General features: G+C 43.4%; 1 non-coding gene across 1 annotated transcript; it reads left to right on the top strand.

Annotated features, from left to right (window-relative positions):
- Positions 1-9,867: 9,867 nt before the first annotated feature.
- LOC119933850 lies at positions 9,868-10,005 on the top strand. The gene has a single exon (XR_005452720.1). It is a non-coding gene; the product is annotated as a small nucleolar RNA SNORA7 (small nucleolar RNA).
- The last annotated feature ends 5,534 nt before the right edge of the window (positions 10,006-15,539 follow it).

Genomic DNA, 15,539 nt, shown 5'->3' on the forward strand with positions numbered 1-15,539 from the left:
GAAATTCTTACAGAAACAAAAGAAGGTCTGAATTGAGTCTAACTCACTAAGCACCCATTCACGCTTCCCTAATCGATCAGTGAATCAACGGCATGCTTTGAACAGTTACTATGTGGAAGCACTTGGGAGGATACAATACAATTGACTAGGTCGATAGGTTCCCTGCCCACAAGGAGTTCACAGATTAAAAACAGCGTGGCTCAGTGGAAAGAGCACGGGCTTTGGAGTCAGAGATCATGGCATCAAATCCCAGCTCCGCCAACTGTCAGCTGTGTGACTTTGGGCAAGTCACTTAACCTCTCTGTGCCTCAGTTACCTCATCTGTAAAACGGGGATTAAAAACTGTGAGCCTCCCGTGGGACAACCTGATCTCCTTGTAACCTTCCCAGCACTTAGAACAGTGCTTTGCACATAGTAAGTGCTTAACAAATACCATCATTATTATTATTAGAAGGAAAGATAGAAATTAAAATAAATTATTGGTGGATATGCATATAAACTGTAAAACTGAGGGAGGAGTCAATATCAAAGTGCTTAAGGGAGAACAGCATAACCTAGTGGAAAAAGCTGGGGTGTAGGAGTTAGAGGATCTAGGTTCTAATCCCAGCTCTTCCACTTGTCTGCTTTGAAACCTTAGGTAGATCACTTAAATTCTCTGGGACTCAGTTACCACATCTGGAAAATGGGGATTAAACTTGTGAATGCTATGTGGGATATGGAATATGTTCAACTTAATTCTCTTGTATCTAACCCAGTGCTTAATACAGTGCCTGACAAATAGTAAGCACTTAATAAATCCCATTAAACCAAAGCAAAACACGACAGACCTAAGTGTATAGGTGGCTCAGAAAGGTAGTTGTAGGGAAGTGAGGATTTAGGCAGGCAAGGCTTCTTGTAGGAGTTATGGTTTTATTAGGACTTGAAAGTGGGGAGAGTAGTGGCGTGTCATTCATTCAATCATATTTATTGGGTACTTACTGTGTGTAGAGCACTGTACTAAGCACTTGGAAAAGTACAATACAACAATAAACAGTGACAATGCCTGCCCACAATGAGCTTACAGTCTGAGGGGCAGGGGGAGTCAGGTATCAATACAAATAAATAAAATTACAGATATATACGTAACTGCTGTGGGGCTGGGAAGGGGGAAGAGCAAAAGAAGCAAGTCAGGGAGATGCAGAAAATAGGAGATGAGGAATGAAGGAGGAAGTTTCAGCAGAGAGGAAGAATGTGGGTTAGATGAGACTGAGGTACAGTGTGTAGTTTGATGATTAGGGTGTGGAATATATAAGTAGGAGGGGGCGAGTTGAGGAAGGGCTCTAATGGTGATTAAGGAGTTTCTATTTGGGGCAAAGATGGTTGTGCGATCATTGGAGGTTTTTCAAGAGAGGGGAGATGTGACCTGAGCATGCTTTTCTTAGAATAATGATCTGGGCAGCAGAGTGAAATATGGGCTATTGAGGGGAGAGATAGGAAGTAGGGAGGTCAGCAAGTAGACTGATACAGTAGTCAAAGTGGGATATAATAACTACTGACATCAGTGTGGTAGCAGTTTGGATGGAGAGAAAAGGGAGAATTCTAGAGATGCTACAAAGGTAATAATAATAATAATAGTATTTATTAAGTGCTTACTATGTGCCAAGCACTGTTCAAAGCACTGGGGTAGATACAATAATAATAATAATAATAATGATGGCATTTTTTAAGCACTTACTATGTGCAAAGGACTGTTCTAAGTGCTGGGGAGGATACAAGGTGATCAGGCTGTCCCGTGTGGGGCTCACAGTCTTAATCCCCATTTTACAGATAAGGTAACTGAGGCACAGAGAGGTTAAGTGACTTGCCCAAAGTCACACAGCTGACAGTTGGCAGAGCTGGGATTTGAACCCATGACCTCTTACTCCTAAGCCCATGCTCTTTCCACTGAGCCACACTGCTCATGTTATCCCATGTGGGACTCCCAGTCTTAATCCCCATTTTCCAGATGAGATAACTGAGGCATAGAGAAGTGAAGTGGTTTCCTCAAGGTCACACAGCAGACAAGCGGTGGAGCCGGGATTAAAACACACGTCCTCAGACTCCCAAGCCCGGGCTCTTTCTACTATGCCATGCTGCTTCTTAGAACTGACAGACTTCAGTGACAGATTGAAAATGCAGTTTGAATGAGAGTGATGAGTCAATACAGCTAACACACTGATTCAAGCACTTATCATACCCCACGTTGACTACTGAATCAGCCTCCTCACATCTCCCTGCCTCCTGTTTCCTGCCTCCCCACTCCAGCCCTTACTTCACTCTGCTGCCCGAGTCATTTTTCCAAAGTATTGGCAAGTTCATATTTCCTTCTCAGAGACCTCTAATGGTTGCCCACCCCCACTACTGCAAAAGGAAACTCCTTACCAGCATCTCAAAGACACTCAATAGGTGTGCCCCTTTCCATCTTACCTTATTATTACCTCACTGCTCTCCTACTACTATCCAGCCCACACTTTGCTCCTCTAACACCTACCTACTCTCTGTTCCTTGATCTCATCTATCTCACACCACCTACCCCTTGCCCACATCTTCCCTTTGTACTGGAAGTCCATCTTCTGTCAAAAATGACAGAGCACCCCTTTCCCGACTTTATTAAAATCACATCTCTTCCAAGAGGCCTTCCCAGAGTAAACCCCTATCTCCTCTACTCCTTCTCCCTTCTGCATCACTTATGCACTTGGATCTGTACACCTAAAGTAATACTCATAATAATGATGGTATTTGTTAAGCGCTTAACTATGTGCCAGGCACTGTACTAAGCAATGGGGTTGATACAAGCAAATCGGGTTGGACACAGTCCCTGACCTACGTGGGGCTCACAGTCTCAATCCCCATTTTACAGAAGAGGTAACTGAGGCCTGGAGAAGTGAAGTGACTTTCCCAAGGTCACACAGCAGACAAGTGACCGAGCTGGAATTAGAACCCATGACTTTCTTACTCTCAGGCCCGTGCTCTATCCACTACACCATGCTGCTTCCCAGTACTTGATATTCACCCCTCCTTCAGCCCCGCAGCACTTATGTATAAATCATTTCCCATTTTTATAATTTATTTTAATGTCCATATTCCCCTCTGAAATGCAATCACTTTGTCAGCAGAGATTGTGCATACCAACTCTATTGTACTGTACTCTTTGTACTGTGTTCTGTACAGTGTACATGGAGAAGCAGCATGGCTCAATGGAAAGAGAACGGGCTTTGGAATCAGAGATCATGGGTTCATATTCCAGCTCCGCCAACTGTCAGCTGTGTGACTTTGGGCAAGTCACTTAACTTCTCTGTGCTAATTCCCTCATCTGTAAAATGGGGATTAAAACTGTGAGCCCCCTATGGAACAACCTGATCACCTTGTAACCTCCCCAGCAGTTAGAACAGTGCTTTGCACATAGTAAGCACTTAACAAATATGATTTTTATTATTATTCTGTACTCAGTCAATGCTAATAAATAACTATGATAATTTTTAGCACTTACTATGTACTAAGCACTGGGGTAGATACAAGATTCTCATGTTGGACACAGTCCTTCTCCTGCACGGGGCTCCCATTCTAACTAGGAAGGAGTAGGATTTAATCCCCATTTTATAGGTGGGGAAATTGAGGAACAGAAAAGTTAAATGACTTGATCAAGGTCACACAGCAGACAAGGGACAGAGCTGGGATTAGAACCCATGTCCCCTGATTCCTAGGCCCTGGTCTTCGCATTAGTCCACACTGATTAACTGCTTGATTCTGCAATTCCATTTGTAGCGTCTAAAGACCTCCAACCAGACTTTTGGCTTCTATAAAATATAGTCCTCTGGCCCTTCTCCTGCAAACATGTTTCCTCTATATGACCACATGGTTCAATCAATACTGCATGTATATAGTTAGATAGATAACTAGATATACTTACTACTGCCAGCCACTATACTAAGTTCTAGAGTAGATTCAAGCTAATCAAGCTGGATACAATCCCTGTCCCACATGGAGCTCACAATCTTAATTCCCATATTACAAAGGAAGTAATTGAGGTTAAGATAAATTAAGTGACTTACCAAAGTTCACTGAACAGACAAGTGGAAGAATTGAGATTAGAACCTTGTCCTTCTGATTCCCAGGATCATGCTCTATCCACTAGGCCAAGCTGCTTCGCCATTGTCGTATGTTTTTTTCCTGGAGTCAGGGGGTCCAGCTGACTTCCCACTCTCAGTTTGATTTGTTAATTAAGCAACTTGGCTTTAACTGGTGATGAGCTGGTGATCATGATTACTGAACGGCCCACATATCTGTTTCTGCTGTGTCCTGAAATTTATTGACTGATAGGTTCCACTACAGGGATTTATGCAATGGTAAAACTGGGCCTTCTTCTGCTTAAAATACCACCCTTTTTGGGCTGTCATATTTGTCTCCTCTGTCTTACAGAGATCGACAGATGTAGCTGAGAAAAGCCATCAAGTGCTTCTGGCCAAATCTGGCTCACTGAATATGCATCAACAGCTGAGTGCTGGTGTAGCAGCAGACCCTAGCAAAGGGAAAAGAAACCCTGAGGCCTTCTGTCTAGGTAATTCAAAGAAATAAAAAGAACACCTCAAAAATAACTCTGAGATTTGGATTTCACTTTGAAAACCTGGTCCACTTGCCCCAAGACCTCCATGACTTACTTCATTTGGCTGCTGCAAGTAGGTTGGAATGAGAGAAGATGAAACAGTAAATGCCTGGGTTTCACTTGGCTTTATGTGTCTTCTAACTAAGATGTTTTGGATTGGGTCTTGTAATGGAGAGCCCAAGGATAATTCATCTTTTGGTCACTTGCTCAAAAATCAAACAAAAAGGCTTTCAAAATCCCTGACCAGAAGTGGAAATAGGTGGCCTACGGACACTCTGATTTGATGTTCATCTGGATTGAGGGGTGTGGGAGTGAGAAGGAAATGGAAGTCAGGGGCCCAGTTCTGCCAGAGGTCATTATGTCTATAGGGAAATAAAATGTAAATTTGGGCATATGGACAGCCAGTGCTGGGATACAGGAGATCTGAGACTTACTTGACAGGCAGAATTCTGGGAAATTGGAGAAGAGGAGAATGGGAGCTGGTTCAAGTGTAGTCAGGATGGTGGTCAGGGACCACCTTTGTGACTGAAAGCTTTTGTGGATATAGCATACACAGACTCACAGGGCAGCACGCACATTTCTCTGAGAACACACCATAATGATGTCACACATACCCTTTTAAAGAGATCCGTCCAAATATATCTGAACCCAGAGTGCATCCCAATAATAATAATAATAATAATGGTGTTTGTTAAGCACTTACTATGTGCAAAGCACTGTTCTAAGCTCTGGGGGGATACAAGGTCACCAGGTTGTCCCACGTGGGGCTCACAGTCTTAATCCCCATTTTACAGATGAGAGAACTGAGGCACAGAGAAGTTAAGTGACTTGCCCAAAGTCACACAGCTGACAAGTGGCGGAGCCGGAATTTGAACCCATGACCTCTGACTCTTTCCACTGAGCCATGCTGCTTCAATGGCACTCTGACCTCCTGTTTGGTACACAGCAGGTGTGTTCCCTAAATGGGACTGCATGAACACAAGTGCTGGTTCCAAGTCAGGAGAGCAGAGAGAGAGGATGAATGCTCAAATTAGAAATACCTGACATAAAAATGTCTAGTACTATATCAGTAATAATAATGATAATAATGGCATTTGTTAAGCGCTTACTATATGCAAAGCACTGTTCTAAGTGCTGGGGGGGATAAAAGGTGATCATGTTGTCCCACGTGGGGCTCACAGTCTTAATCCCCATTTTACAGATGAGGTAACTGAGGCTCAGAGAAGTTAAGTGACTTGCCCAAGGTCATAGATCCTCTGAAAACCAGACTGTCCAGTGTAAAACCAGACAAATGGTTGTCCCGCCTTTAGCCCTCCCTGTTGGTGTCAGTGCCTTCTGCAGCCTGAAGCTGCAAACTCAACTTAGTGACCTAGGAATCAAATATGAAATGACCCCTGTTGCATGGGATTTATTGGTCCAATTAGCCCATGAACCTCCAAGACAAATTCCAGGAGCCTATTTTAGCTACTTCATCCCAGCCCTTAAGAAACATCTCTTCTGGAAACTCCCTTTCCCTTACAACTAGCTTAAAGATTCAAGCAGACAGCTTTCCTGAAATATATTGCCACCCTAAACTCTTTCTCCAATGGAGAAACCAAAGCTCAAGCTTGAATGAGCTGACATTTCCCTACCTCCTACGCATCCCAGATGACTGTATTCTCAACCCTGGTGGGCGAACCCTGCTTTCAGTTCTCCTGTTTCCGGAGAGACAAAGGCAAATGTAGTAAGAACTCACCCTGCTTCCCCACAAAGGACAGAAATTGCCTTGGAGTTTACAACCTATCTCAAAGTCAGGAATAGGAAGTCATATTCAGTCCCAGAAATGATTGAAGAGGAAAAGAGTAATAGGCAAGGTAAAAGCTAGATGGTCTCTAAGTAGTTATTTTTCTGAAAACCTGACTCTCTTTGCACTAAGTCTGATATTTGGGAGTAATCTGTGTTGACTGCAAGCTCCTTGTGGGCAGCAAATGTGTTTAGCAACTCTGTTATATTGTACACTCCCAAGCACTTAGTACAGTGCCCTGCACACATACCCTGCCCAAAATGAGCATGGCTTAGAAGAAAGAGCACGGACTTGGGAGACAGAGGTCAAGGATTCCAATTCATTCATTCATTCAATCGTATTTATTGAGCACTTACTGTGTGCAGAGCACTGTACTAAGTGCTTGGAAAGTACAATTCAGCAACAGAATCTAATCCCTGCTCCACCACTTGTCTGCTGTGTGACCTTGAACAAGTCACTTAACTTATCTGTGCCTCAGTTCCCTCATGTGTAAAATGGGGATTAAGACTGTGAGCCCCACGTGGGACAACCTGATTACCTTGTATCTACCCCAGTGCTTAGAACGGTGCTTGGCACATAATAAACGCTTAACAAATATCATTATTATTATTATTATTATTATTATTATTATTATTGTTAGAGAGGGAGACTCTCCCATTACAGACCAGCACACAGTTTTTTCCTTTATGACCAACCTACTTAATGTAATCCGATCTCAACTCTCTCATCATAGACTCCTTGCTCACATCCTCTCTCCTGCCTGGAACTCTCTCCCCCTTCATAACAAACAGGCCACTACTCTGCCTGTCTTCAAAGCCATACTAAAATCCCAGACTCCCTCCTTCCTCTCCCCCTCCTCTCCCTCCGAATCCCCCCTGACTTACCTCCTTCCCCTCCCCACAACACCTGTATATATGTATATATGTTTGTATGCATTTATTACCCTATTTATTTATTTATTTTTTACATATTTATTCTACTTATTTTATTTTGTTAATATGTCTTGTTTTGTTGTCTGTCTTCCCCTTCTAGACTGTGATCCCGCTGTTGGGTAGGGACCGTCTCTATATGTTGCCAACTTGTACTTCCCAAGTGCTTAGTACAGTGCTCTGCACACAGTAAGTGCTCAATAAATACGATTGAATAATGAATAAATGAATATCTCCTCCAGGAAGCCTTCCCTGTCCAATCGCTCATCTTTCCACCCTATTCTCCTTCCCCTGCTTCTGCATCACTTATGCACTTGGGTCCGTACAGGTTAAGCACTTTGCTAATCATGCCACTCCCATCTCCAGTGTACTTATATTCTTATTCCTTATATTCTGCTGCTTCCCTTAACTGTAATTTATTTTATGGTCTGTCTCTTCCACTAGATGTAAGCTCCTCATGGGCAGAGATTGTGTCTACTGACTTTCTTGGATTGTACTCTCCCAAGTGCTTAGTACTGTGCTCTGCAAGCAGTAAATGCTCAATGAATGCCATTGATCAATTGATTAATTGTCAGGGAACACACAAAACTCTATTACTGAAGCAGATTCAATGAGTCACTTTTGACCAAGTGCACCCTATGGCTTTCCTCACATACACCTGTATTTTTATATGGTATTTGTTAAGCATTTACTATGTGCCAAGCATTGTACTAAGCGTTGGGGTAGATATCAGTGCTTAGAACAGTGCTTTGCACATAGTAAGCACTTAATAAATGCCATCATTATATATAGGAGAAGCAGCATGGCTCGGTGGAAAGAGCACAGGCTTGGGAGTCAGAGGTCATGGGTTCAAATCCCATCACCACCAATTAGCTGTGTGACCTTGGGCAAGTCACTTAGCTTATCTGCGCCTCAGTTACCTCATCTGTAAAATGGGGATTAAGACTGTGAGCCCCACGTGGTACAACCTGATCACCTTGTATCCTCCCCAGTGCTTAGAACAGTGCTTTACACATAGTAAGCGCTTAATAAATGCCATTATTATTATTACACATAGTAAGTGCTTAACAACTGCCATCATTAGTATTATTATCATATAAGCTAATCAGTTTGGACACAGTCCATGTCCCACATAGGGCTCACAGTCTTAATCCCCATTTTCCAGATGAGGTAACTGAGGCATAGAGAAGTTAAGTGACTTACCCAACGTCTTACAAAAGCCATGTGGCAGAGCCAGCATTAGAACCCACATCCTCTCACTCTCAGGCCAGTACTCTTTCCACTAGGCCAGGTAACTGTCTCAACTCTCTGCTTCCCTTGACTAATGTAGATGAGAATTTCCTGTTGGCTCCCTGAGGCCTATTGTCTGCTCAGCCTGTACTGTGTAGTAATAATTAATAATAATTGGGGTATTTGTTAAGCATTTACTAGGAATCACAAACTACTAAGCACTGGGATAGATACAGGATAATCTGGTTAGGCACAGTCCCTGCTCACATGGGGCTCACAACCTAAGGGGGAGGAAAACATGCATTGAATTCACATTTTACAGATGAGGATAACTGAGGCACAGAGAAGTGAAGGGCTCGAAGGGCAGTGCTGAGATTAGAATCCAGGTCCCCAGACTCCCAGGCCTGTGTTCTTTGTGAAACCATCCACAGCTGGCAGGTATTCAAGCCTGTCAGGCTAAAAGTTAAGTGCTATGAATTTGAGCCAGAAGACAACTTTCCTTTTCTTAGACATCATTATTTAGCATTCAGAGGGCACTTAATGTCTTCCAAGTCACTCAAAATCACAATGAAGTAATTCCCCCTCAAGACCCTTGTGAGTTAATTCAGTAGGGATTTAATCAGGTTACAAAGAGACCAAAGGCCAAAGAGATGACTTCAGGGAGATCATAAAACAAATGTCCCCTTCCCTTCCCTTCTTTCCCCTCTCATCCTTGTTTTCCTTCCCTTCTATGAGAATCAGTGTGGCCAGGGAGTCAGAAGACTTGGGTTCTGATCCCAGCTCCACCACATGACTACTGTTGGACGTCGGGAAAGTCAGTTAGCTTCTCTGTGCCTCAATTCCCTCATCTGCAAAATAGGGATTCAGTACCTGTTCTCCCTCCTACTTAGACTGTGAGGCCCTTGTGGGACCTGATTATCTTGTTATCTACTCAGAGCTTAGTATAGCGTTTGATAAACATTAAGGCCTTAACAAATATCACAATTGCAATTATCATTCCTTTCCTTCACCAGGTACATTTGGTGACCCTGCTGAATCCAACAACTTTTCTCCACTTCATCCACAATAGTTGGAATTGAGTGAGACCCTAAAAGAATCATGACTTTTGGGCCACCATTTTGCCACCATAGGTGACAAAAAAGAATTGGAATGTTCCAGCTGGTCAACTTCTTCCATATTTAAATAATCTCTTCCCAGACCAGGGTCAGAGAAGAAAGTAAGATTTGGCCTCAGACATCATCATCATAATAATAATATTTATAAAGTGCTTACAATGTATTAATCACTGTCCTAAACACTGGGGCCACCTCTCAGGGTCGTACCTGGAGAGTTTCCAGTACTCTACGAGTTTCGACTATGGGAGGGAGAGTCAAGTAGAGGCATATCCATTCCATACCTAGCTTGGGCAGTGACTAGCGAGTGGGAGGCAATCTGCTACAAATCAAAACTCACCCGTGCTGGGCAGCAGTGGCATGGGAGAGAGTCGAGGGCAAGACTCAGGTGTACTGCACGGAAGGAGGCAGTAGTTAACCACTTCCGTATTTTTACCAAGAAAACTCTTCGGATCCAGAACGATTGCAGATAGAGGTGGGGCATCCTGGGAGGGATGTGTCCATGTGTCTATGGGTTGTACACAACTCGACAGCATAAGACAACAACAAAAAACACTGGGGCAGAGTGCTCTGCACACAGTAAGTGCTCAATAATTACTATTGAATGAATGAATACAACATAATTAAGTCAGACACAGTAGTTTTCCAACATGGGCCTCACAGTCGAAGTAGGACCGAGTTAGATTCAATCCCTATTTTACTGTTGAGGAAACTGAGGCACAGATCACTCAATCATATCTGTTGAGCATTTATTGAGTGTAGAGCACTGTACCAAGCACTTGGGAGAGTACACTATAACAGAATTATAACATGTTCCCTGCCTACAAGGAGCTTAACATTTAGAGGGGGAGGCAGGCATTAATATAACCAAAGATATTACAGCTATATACATAGGTGCGGTGGGGTTGATGGAGGGGTTAATGAAGGGAATAAATCCAAGTGCAAAGGTGATGCAGGAGGGAGTGGGAGAAAAGGAAATTTAGTCAAGGAAGACCCGTTGGAGGAAGTGTGCCTTCAATACGGCTTTGAAGGTCAGGGGAGTGATTGTCTGCCGGGTATGATGCGGGAGGACATTCCATTCATTCATTCATTCATTCAATCGTATTTATTGAGCGCTTACTGTGTGCAGAGCACTGTACCAAGCACTTGGGAAATTCCAGGTCAGAGGTAAGACTTGGGTGAGAGGTTGGTGATGCCATAGACTAGGTCAAGGCACCATGGTATTAGAGGAGGGAAGTGCATAGGCTGGGCTGTAATAGGAAATCAGCAAGGTAAGGTAGGAGGGGTAAGTAGAGCACTGTACTAAACACTGAGGTAGATACAAGCTAATCAAATTAGACATAATCCATGTTTCCCATGGGGCTCACCATGTCAATCCCCATTTTACAGATGAGGTAAATGGGGCTCAGAGAAGTTAAGTGACTTTCCCAAGATCCCACAGCAGGCAAGTGGTGAAGCTGGGATTTGAACTCATGTTCTTTGACTCCAGGGCCATGCTCTTTACATTAGGCCACATCGTTCTGATTCCCAGAAGGTCTGTGGAGACTTCTTTGGAAATAGACGGATCTGATATCAGTTCACTCTTTAGGCAGATCTATGTAGTCGGTAGAGTGTATTCACATTGAGAGCACTGAGCTTTCTCATTTCTAAGGGATAAAGATAATTTTCTTGACCGACAATCATTGATCTGCAGGTTACCCTGATCTTTCCTGATGGTAAGAGCAACGTGCAATTCAAATGCTTGGAGAATATGGCTGTCTCATTAGGGAGACATTCCTCTATCTAAATGGCGAGGTTAATTTCTTTCCGCAGATAGATTTCTAGTCTACCACAAAGAGGGCAGAGGTTCAAGAATTCTCTCAGGTTTTATTCTCCGTGCTCTGCAGTCTGACGCGATTTCGCTGGGGGAGGTTATGAAGTATTATGAAGTTAACCTCTATGCTTTATCCTCCTGGGAGTGAGGCTTGATTGTGCCACTGGAGTCATTTGAAGTTGAAGTTCTTGCTGGAGTGAGATTGTATGCCGTATAGGAACCATCGCACATGAGCTGCAGCCTCTATTGATTCTGAACGTTGGCAAATGGAATCTTGAATGTAGTTTAATGCTGTTTGAGAATATTCACTTGTAGAGGTTAAAGGAGTCTGATTGTTTCTTACCATGGAGCTTCATGGGCAGAAATCCTAGATATTATTTTTTTTTCATTTTCAAGGTGTGAGTCTGGTGGGGATAATTTTGTGTTTAATCTTTATGGAAGTGAATACAGGAGTGGAAGGTGCCAGAATAATTTAAGGTCTCCCTGTCTTGGAAGTTCCCAGCTGAAAAATATTGACAACCTCTGTCAATTAATCAGGTTGGCAGCATGGTTTAGTTGAATGACAATGGAATGAATGACAAGCAAAAACTCCTCACTCTTGGCTTTAAGGCTCTCCATCACCTTGCCCCCTCCTATCTCCCCTCCCTTCTCTCCTTCTACAGCCCAGCCCACACCCTCCACTTCTCTGCCGCTAACCTCCTCACTGTGCCTCGTTCTCGCCTGTCCTGCCGTTGACCACTGGCCCACGTCCTACCTCTGGCTTGGAATGCCCTCCCTCCACACGTCTGCCAAACTAGCTCTCTTCCTCCTTTCAAAGCCCTACTGAGATCTCACCTCCTCCAGGAGGCCTTTCCAGACTGAGCCCCCCTTTTCCTCTCCTTCTCCTCCCCATCGCCCTCCCTCCCTCCCTCTGCCCTACCCCCTTCCTCACAGCACTTGTATATATTTGTACATATTTATTACTCTATTTTATTTGTACATATTTACTACTCTATTTTATTAATGATGTATATATAGCTATAATTCCATTTATTCTGATGGTATTGACACCTGTCTACTTGATTTGTTTTGTTGTCTGTCTCCCCCTTCTAGACTGTGAGTCCGTTGTTGGGTAGGGACCATCTCTATATGTTGCCGACTTGTACTTCTCAAGCACTTAGTACAGTGCTCTGCACACAGTAAGCACTCAATAAATATGACTGAGTAAATGAATGAATGAGTCTGAGAGTCAGGATGGCTGGGTTTTACTTATAAGTCTGCTCCTGGGCTCCAGGGTGATGCTAGTCAACTCACTCTTTGGACCTCCTAAAATAGGGATGAGCTATGTAGTTTTCTTTCATCATGGACTGTGAGCCTTACAAGGGAACCAGATTGTATCTGATCTGTTTTTCTTGGCTACTCCTCATCACTTAGCCCAGTGCTTGACACCTAGTGTAAGTGCTTCATAATAACCTGACTAGAATCAGTCAATCGATGGTATTTATTGAGTCTCTACCTTGTGCAGTACTGCACAAGTTTTAAGACTCAGTCTCTGCCCTCATGGAGCTTATGATCTCTTTGGCTAATCTCACATGTGCTGAAAAATCTTCAGAGGAACTTTCACCATGAAGGTTTAAGCCTTTGTTCAGAAGAGTGTAATTAGAATCACAGAGCCCCCTGACACCTATAACCCCAGCTAATTAGCCTCTGGACTCCTAAGGACTTTCCTGGGGTGACAGTAGTCTCCTTCCTCCTGATCAATTAATCAATCAAGTAGGAGACCTTCCCAGACTGAGCCCTCTCCTTCCACTCCTCCTCCTCCCCGTCCCCATCCCCCTGCCTTAACTCCTTCCCCTCCCCACAGCACCTGTATATATATATATATATATATATGTGTTTGTACATATTTATTACTCTATTTATTTTACTTGTACATATTTATTCTATTTATTTTATTTTGTTAATATGTTTTGTTTTGTTGTCTGTCCCCCCTTCTAGACTGTGAGCCCACTGTTGGGTAGGGACCGTCTCTATATGTTGCCAACTTGTACTTCCCAAGCACTTAGTACAGTGCTGTACACACAGTAAGCACTCAATAAATACGATTGAATGAATGAATGAATCGATGATACTCATTGAGTGTGTACTATGTGCAAAGCACTGTTCTAAATGCATAAGAATAATACTAATTAATAATGATATTTGTTAAGCACTTACTATGTACTGAGCACTGTTCTAAGTGCTGGGGTAGATAGATACAAGATAATGTGGTTGTCCCATGTGGGGCTCACAGTCTTCATCCCCATTTTACAGGGGAGGTAACTGAGGCACAGAGAAGTTAAGTGACTTGCCCAAAGTCACAGAGCTGATAAATGGTGGAGCTGGGATTAGAACCCATGACCTCTGACTCCCAAGCCTGGGCCACACTGCTTCTCTTGTAATGATACTATTTAAGTGCTTACTATGTGTCAAGCACTGTTCTAAGCACTGGGGTAGATACAAAATAATCAGCCTGGACATAGTCCCTGTCCCACGTGGGGCTCACAGTCTTAATCCCCATTTTCCAGATGAGGTCACTGAGGCACAGAGGAGTTAAATGGCACCTAAGGTTGAAAAGCAGAGCCGGATTAGAAGCCAGGTCTTTCTGATTCCTAGGCCCATGCTCTATTTAGGCCATGCTGCTTCCCATGCTGCTTGGGTGAGTATAAAGTAAGAGGATAAGCAGACATGTTCCCTTACTAAAATGAGCTTACAGTCAAGAGGGGTGGACCCCATAGGACAGATAACCCACCTGCCCTTGAATTCTGGGAGTGCGGTGGTTTGCTCTTGAATACCCTGGTCCAGAGTGGGTGAGAATTCATGGGATTATGCCTGCCCCTAAGGAATTAATTAGTACCGAGCATTATTATACAGGAGCATACAGAATTAGAGAAGTAGCATGACTCAGTGGGAAACAATATGGTCTAATGGGAAGAGCACAGGCTTGGGAGTCAGAGGACCTGAGTTCTAATCCTGACTTCGCCACTTGTCTGCTGTGGGACCTTGGGCAAATCACTTAACTTCTCTGTGCCTCAGTTTCCTCATGTCTAACTAACATGGCATAGTGGACAGAGCAGAGGCCTTGGAGTCATGGGTTCTAGTCCCAGTTCCTTCACTTCTCTTTGCTTCAGTTACCTCAAGTGTAAACTGGGGATTGGGACTGTGAGCCCCACGTGGGACAGGGACTGTGTCCAACCCGATTTGCTTGTATCCACCCCAGCACTTACTACAGTGTCTGGTGAAAAATAAGCACTTGACAAATACCATAATTGGTATTATTAATAAAATGAAGATTTAATAGCCATTCTCCCCCCTACTAAGCTGTGCGTCCCATGTGGGACGGGGCTGAGTCCAACGTGGTTAACTACAGCTTAGAACAGTGATTGACACAGAATAAACACATCAAATGCTATAATACATTTTTTTTGCAGCAATGAAAACCCCCATATTTTTTAACAGTAGCATTATCAGCCAATGTTCCAATGGTAAATAAGGAGCAAGATGGTTCAAAATCAGTTGAAGCAGTATTGCTTGGTGAATAGAGTATCATTCTGGGAGTCAGGGGCTCTGAGTTCTAATCCTCAACTCTGGCACTTGCCGGTTGTGTGACCTTGGGCAAGTCAATTACCTTCGCTCTGTTTCCTCATCTGTAAAATGGCGATTAAATCCTACTCCTTCCTTCTTAGACTGTGAGCCCCTTGAAAGACAGGGAGTATGTCTGTCCTGACTACCTCATATCTACCGCAGCTATTAGTACAGTGCTTGACACAGTAGACACTTAACAAATGCCACATTTACTATTATTTTTATAACTGAACTAGTCTCCAGAGTGGGTTATTCTGTTTTCTGCCACACAGTTTGTGTCATATTTTCAAGGAGTTGAAGACAACTAGCAGATAACCAAAAAGTAATTGAAGTGGTGCGGCGATTTAATTTAGAAGTGGTTGAGGCAGGTGTCAATGAGTTAATTGCACCTCACTCAGACAAATAACTGTCCAATGAGGTTCTCATCGAACTTCCACAATCTGATGCA

The sequence above is a fragment of the Tachyglossus aculeatus genome, chromosome 10 (genome assembly GCF_015852505.1).
Source record: "Tachyglossus aculeatus isolate mTacAcu1 chromosome 10, mTacAcu1.pri, whole genome shotgun sequence".
Classification (NCBI taxonomy): Eukaryota; Metazoa; Chordata; class Mammalia; order Monotremata; family Tachyglossidae; genus Tachyglossus; species Tachyglossus aculeatus.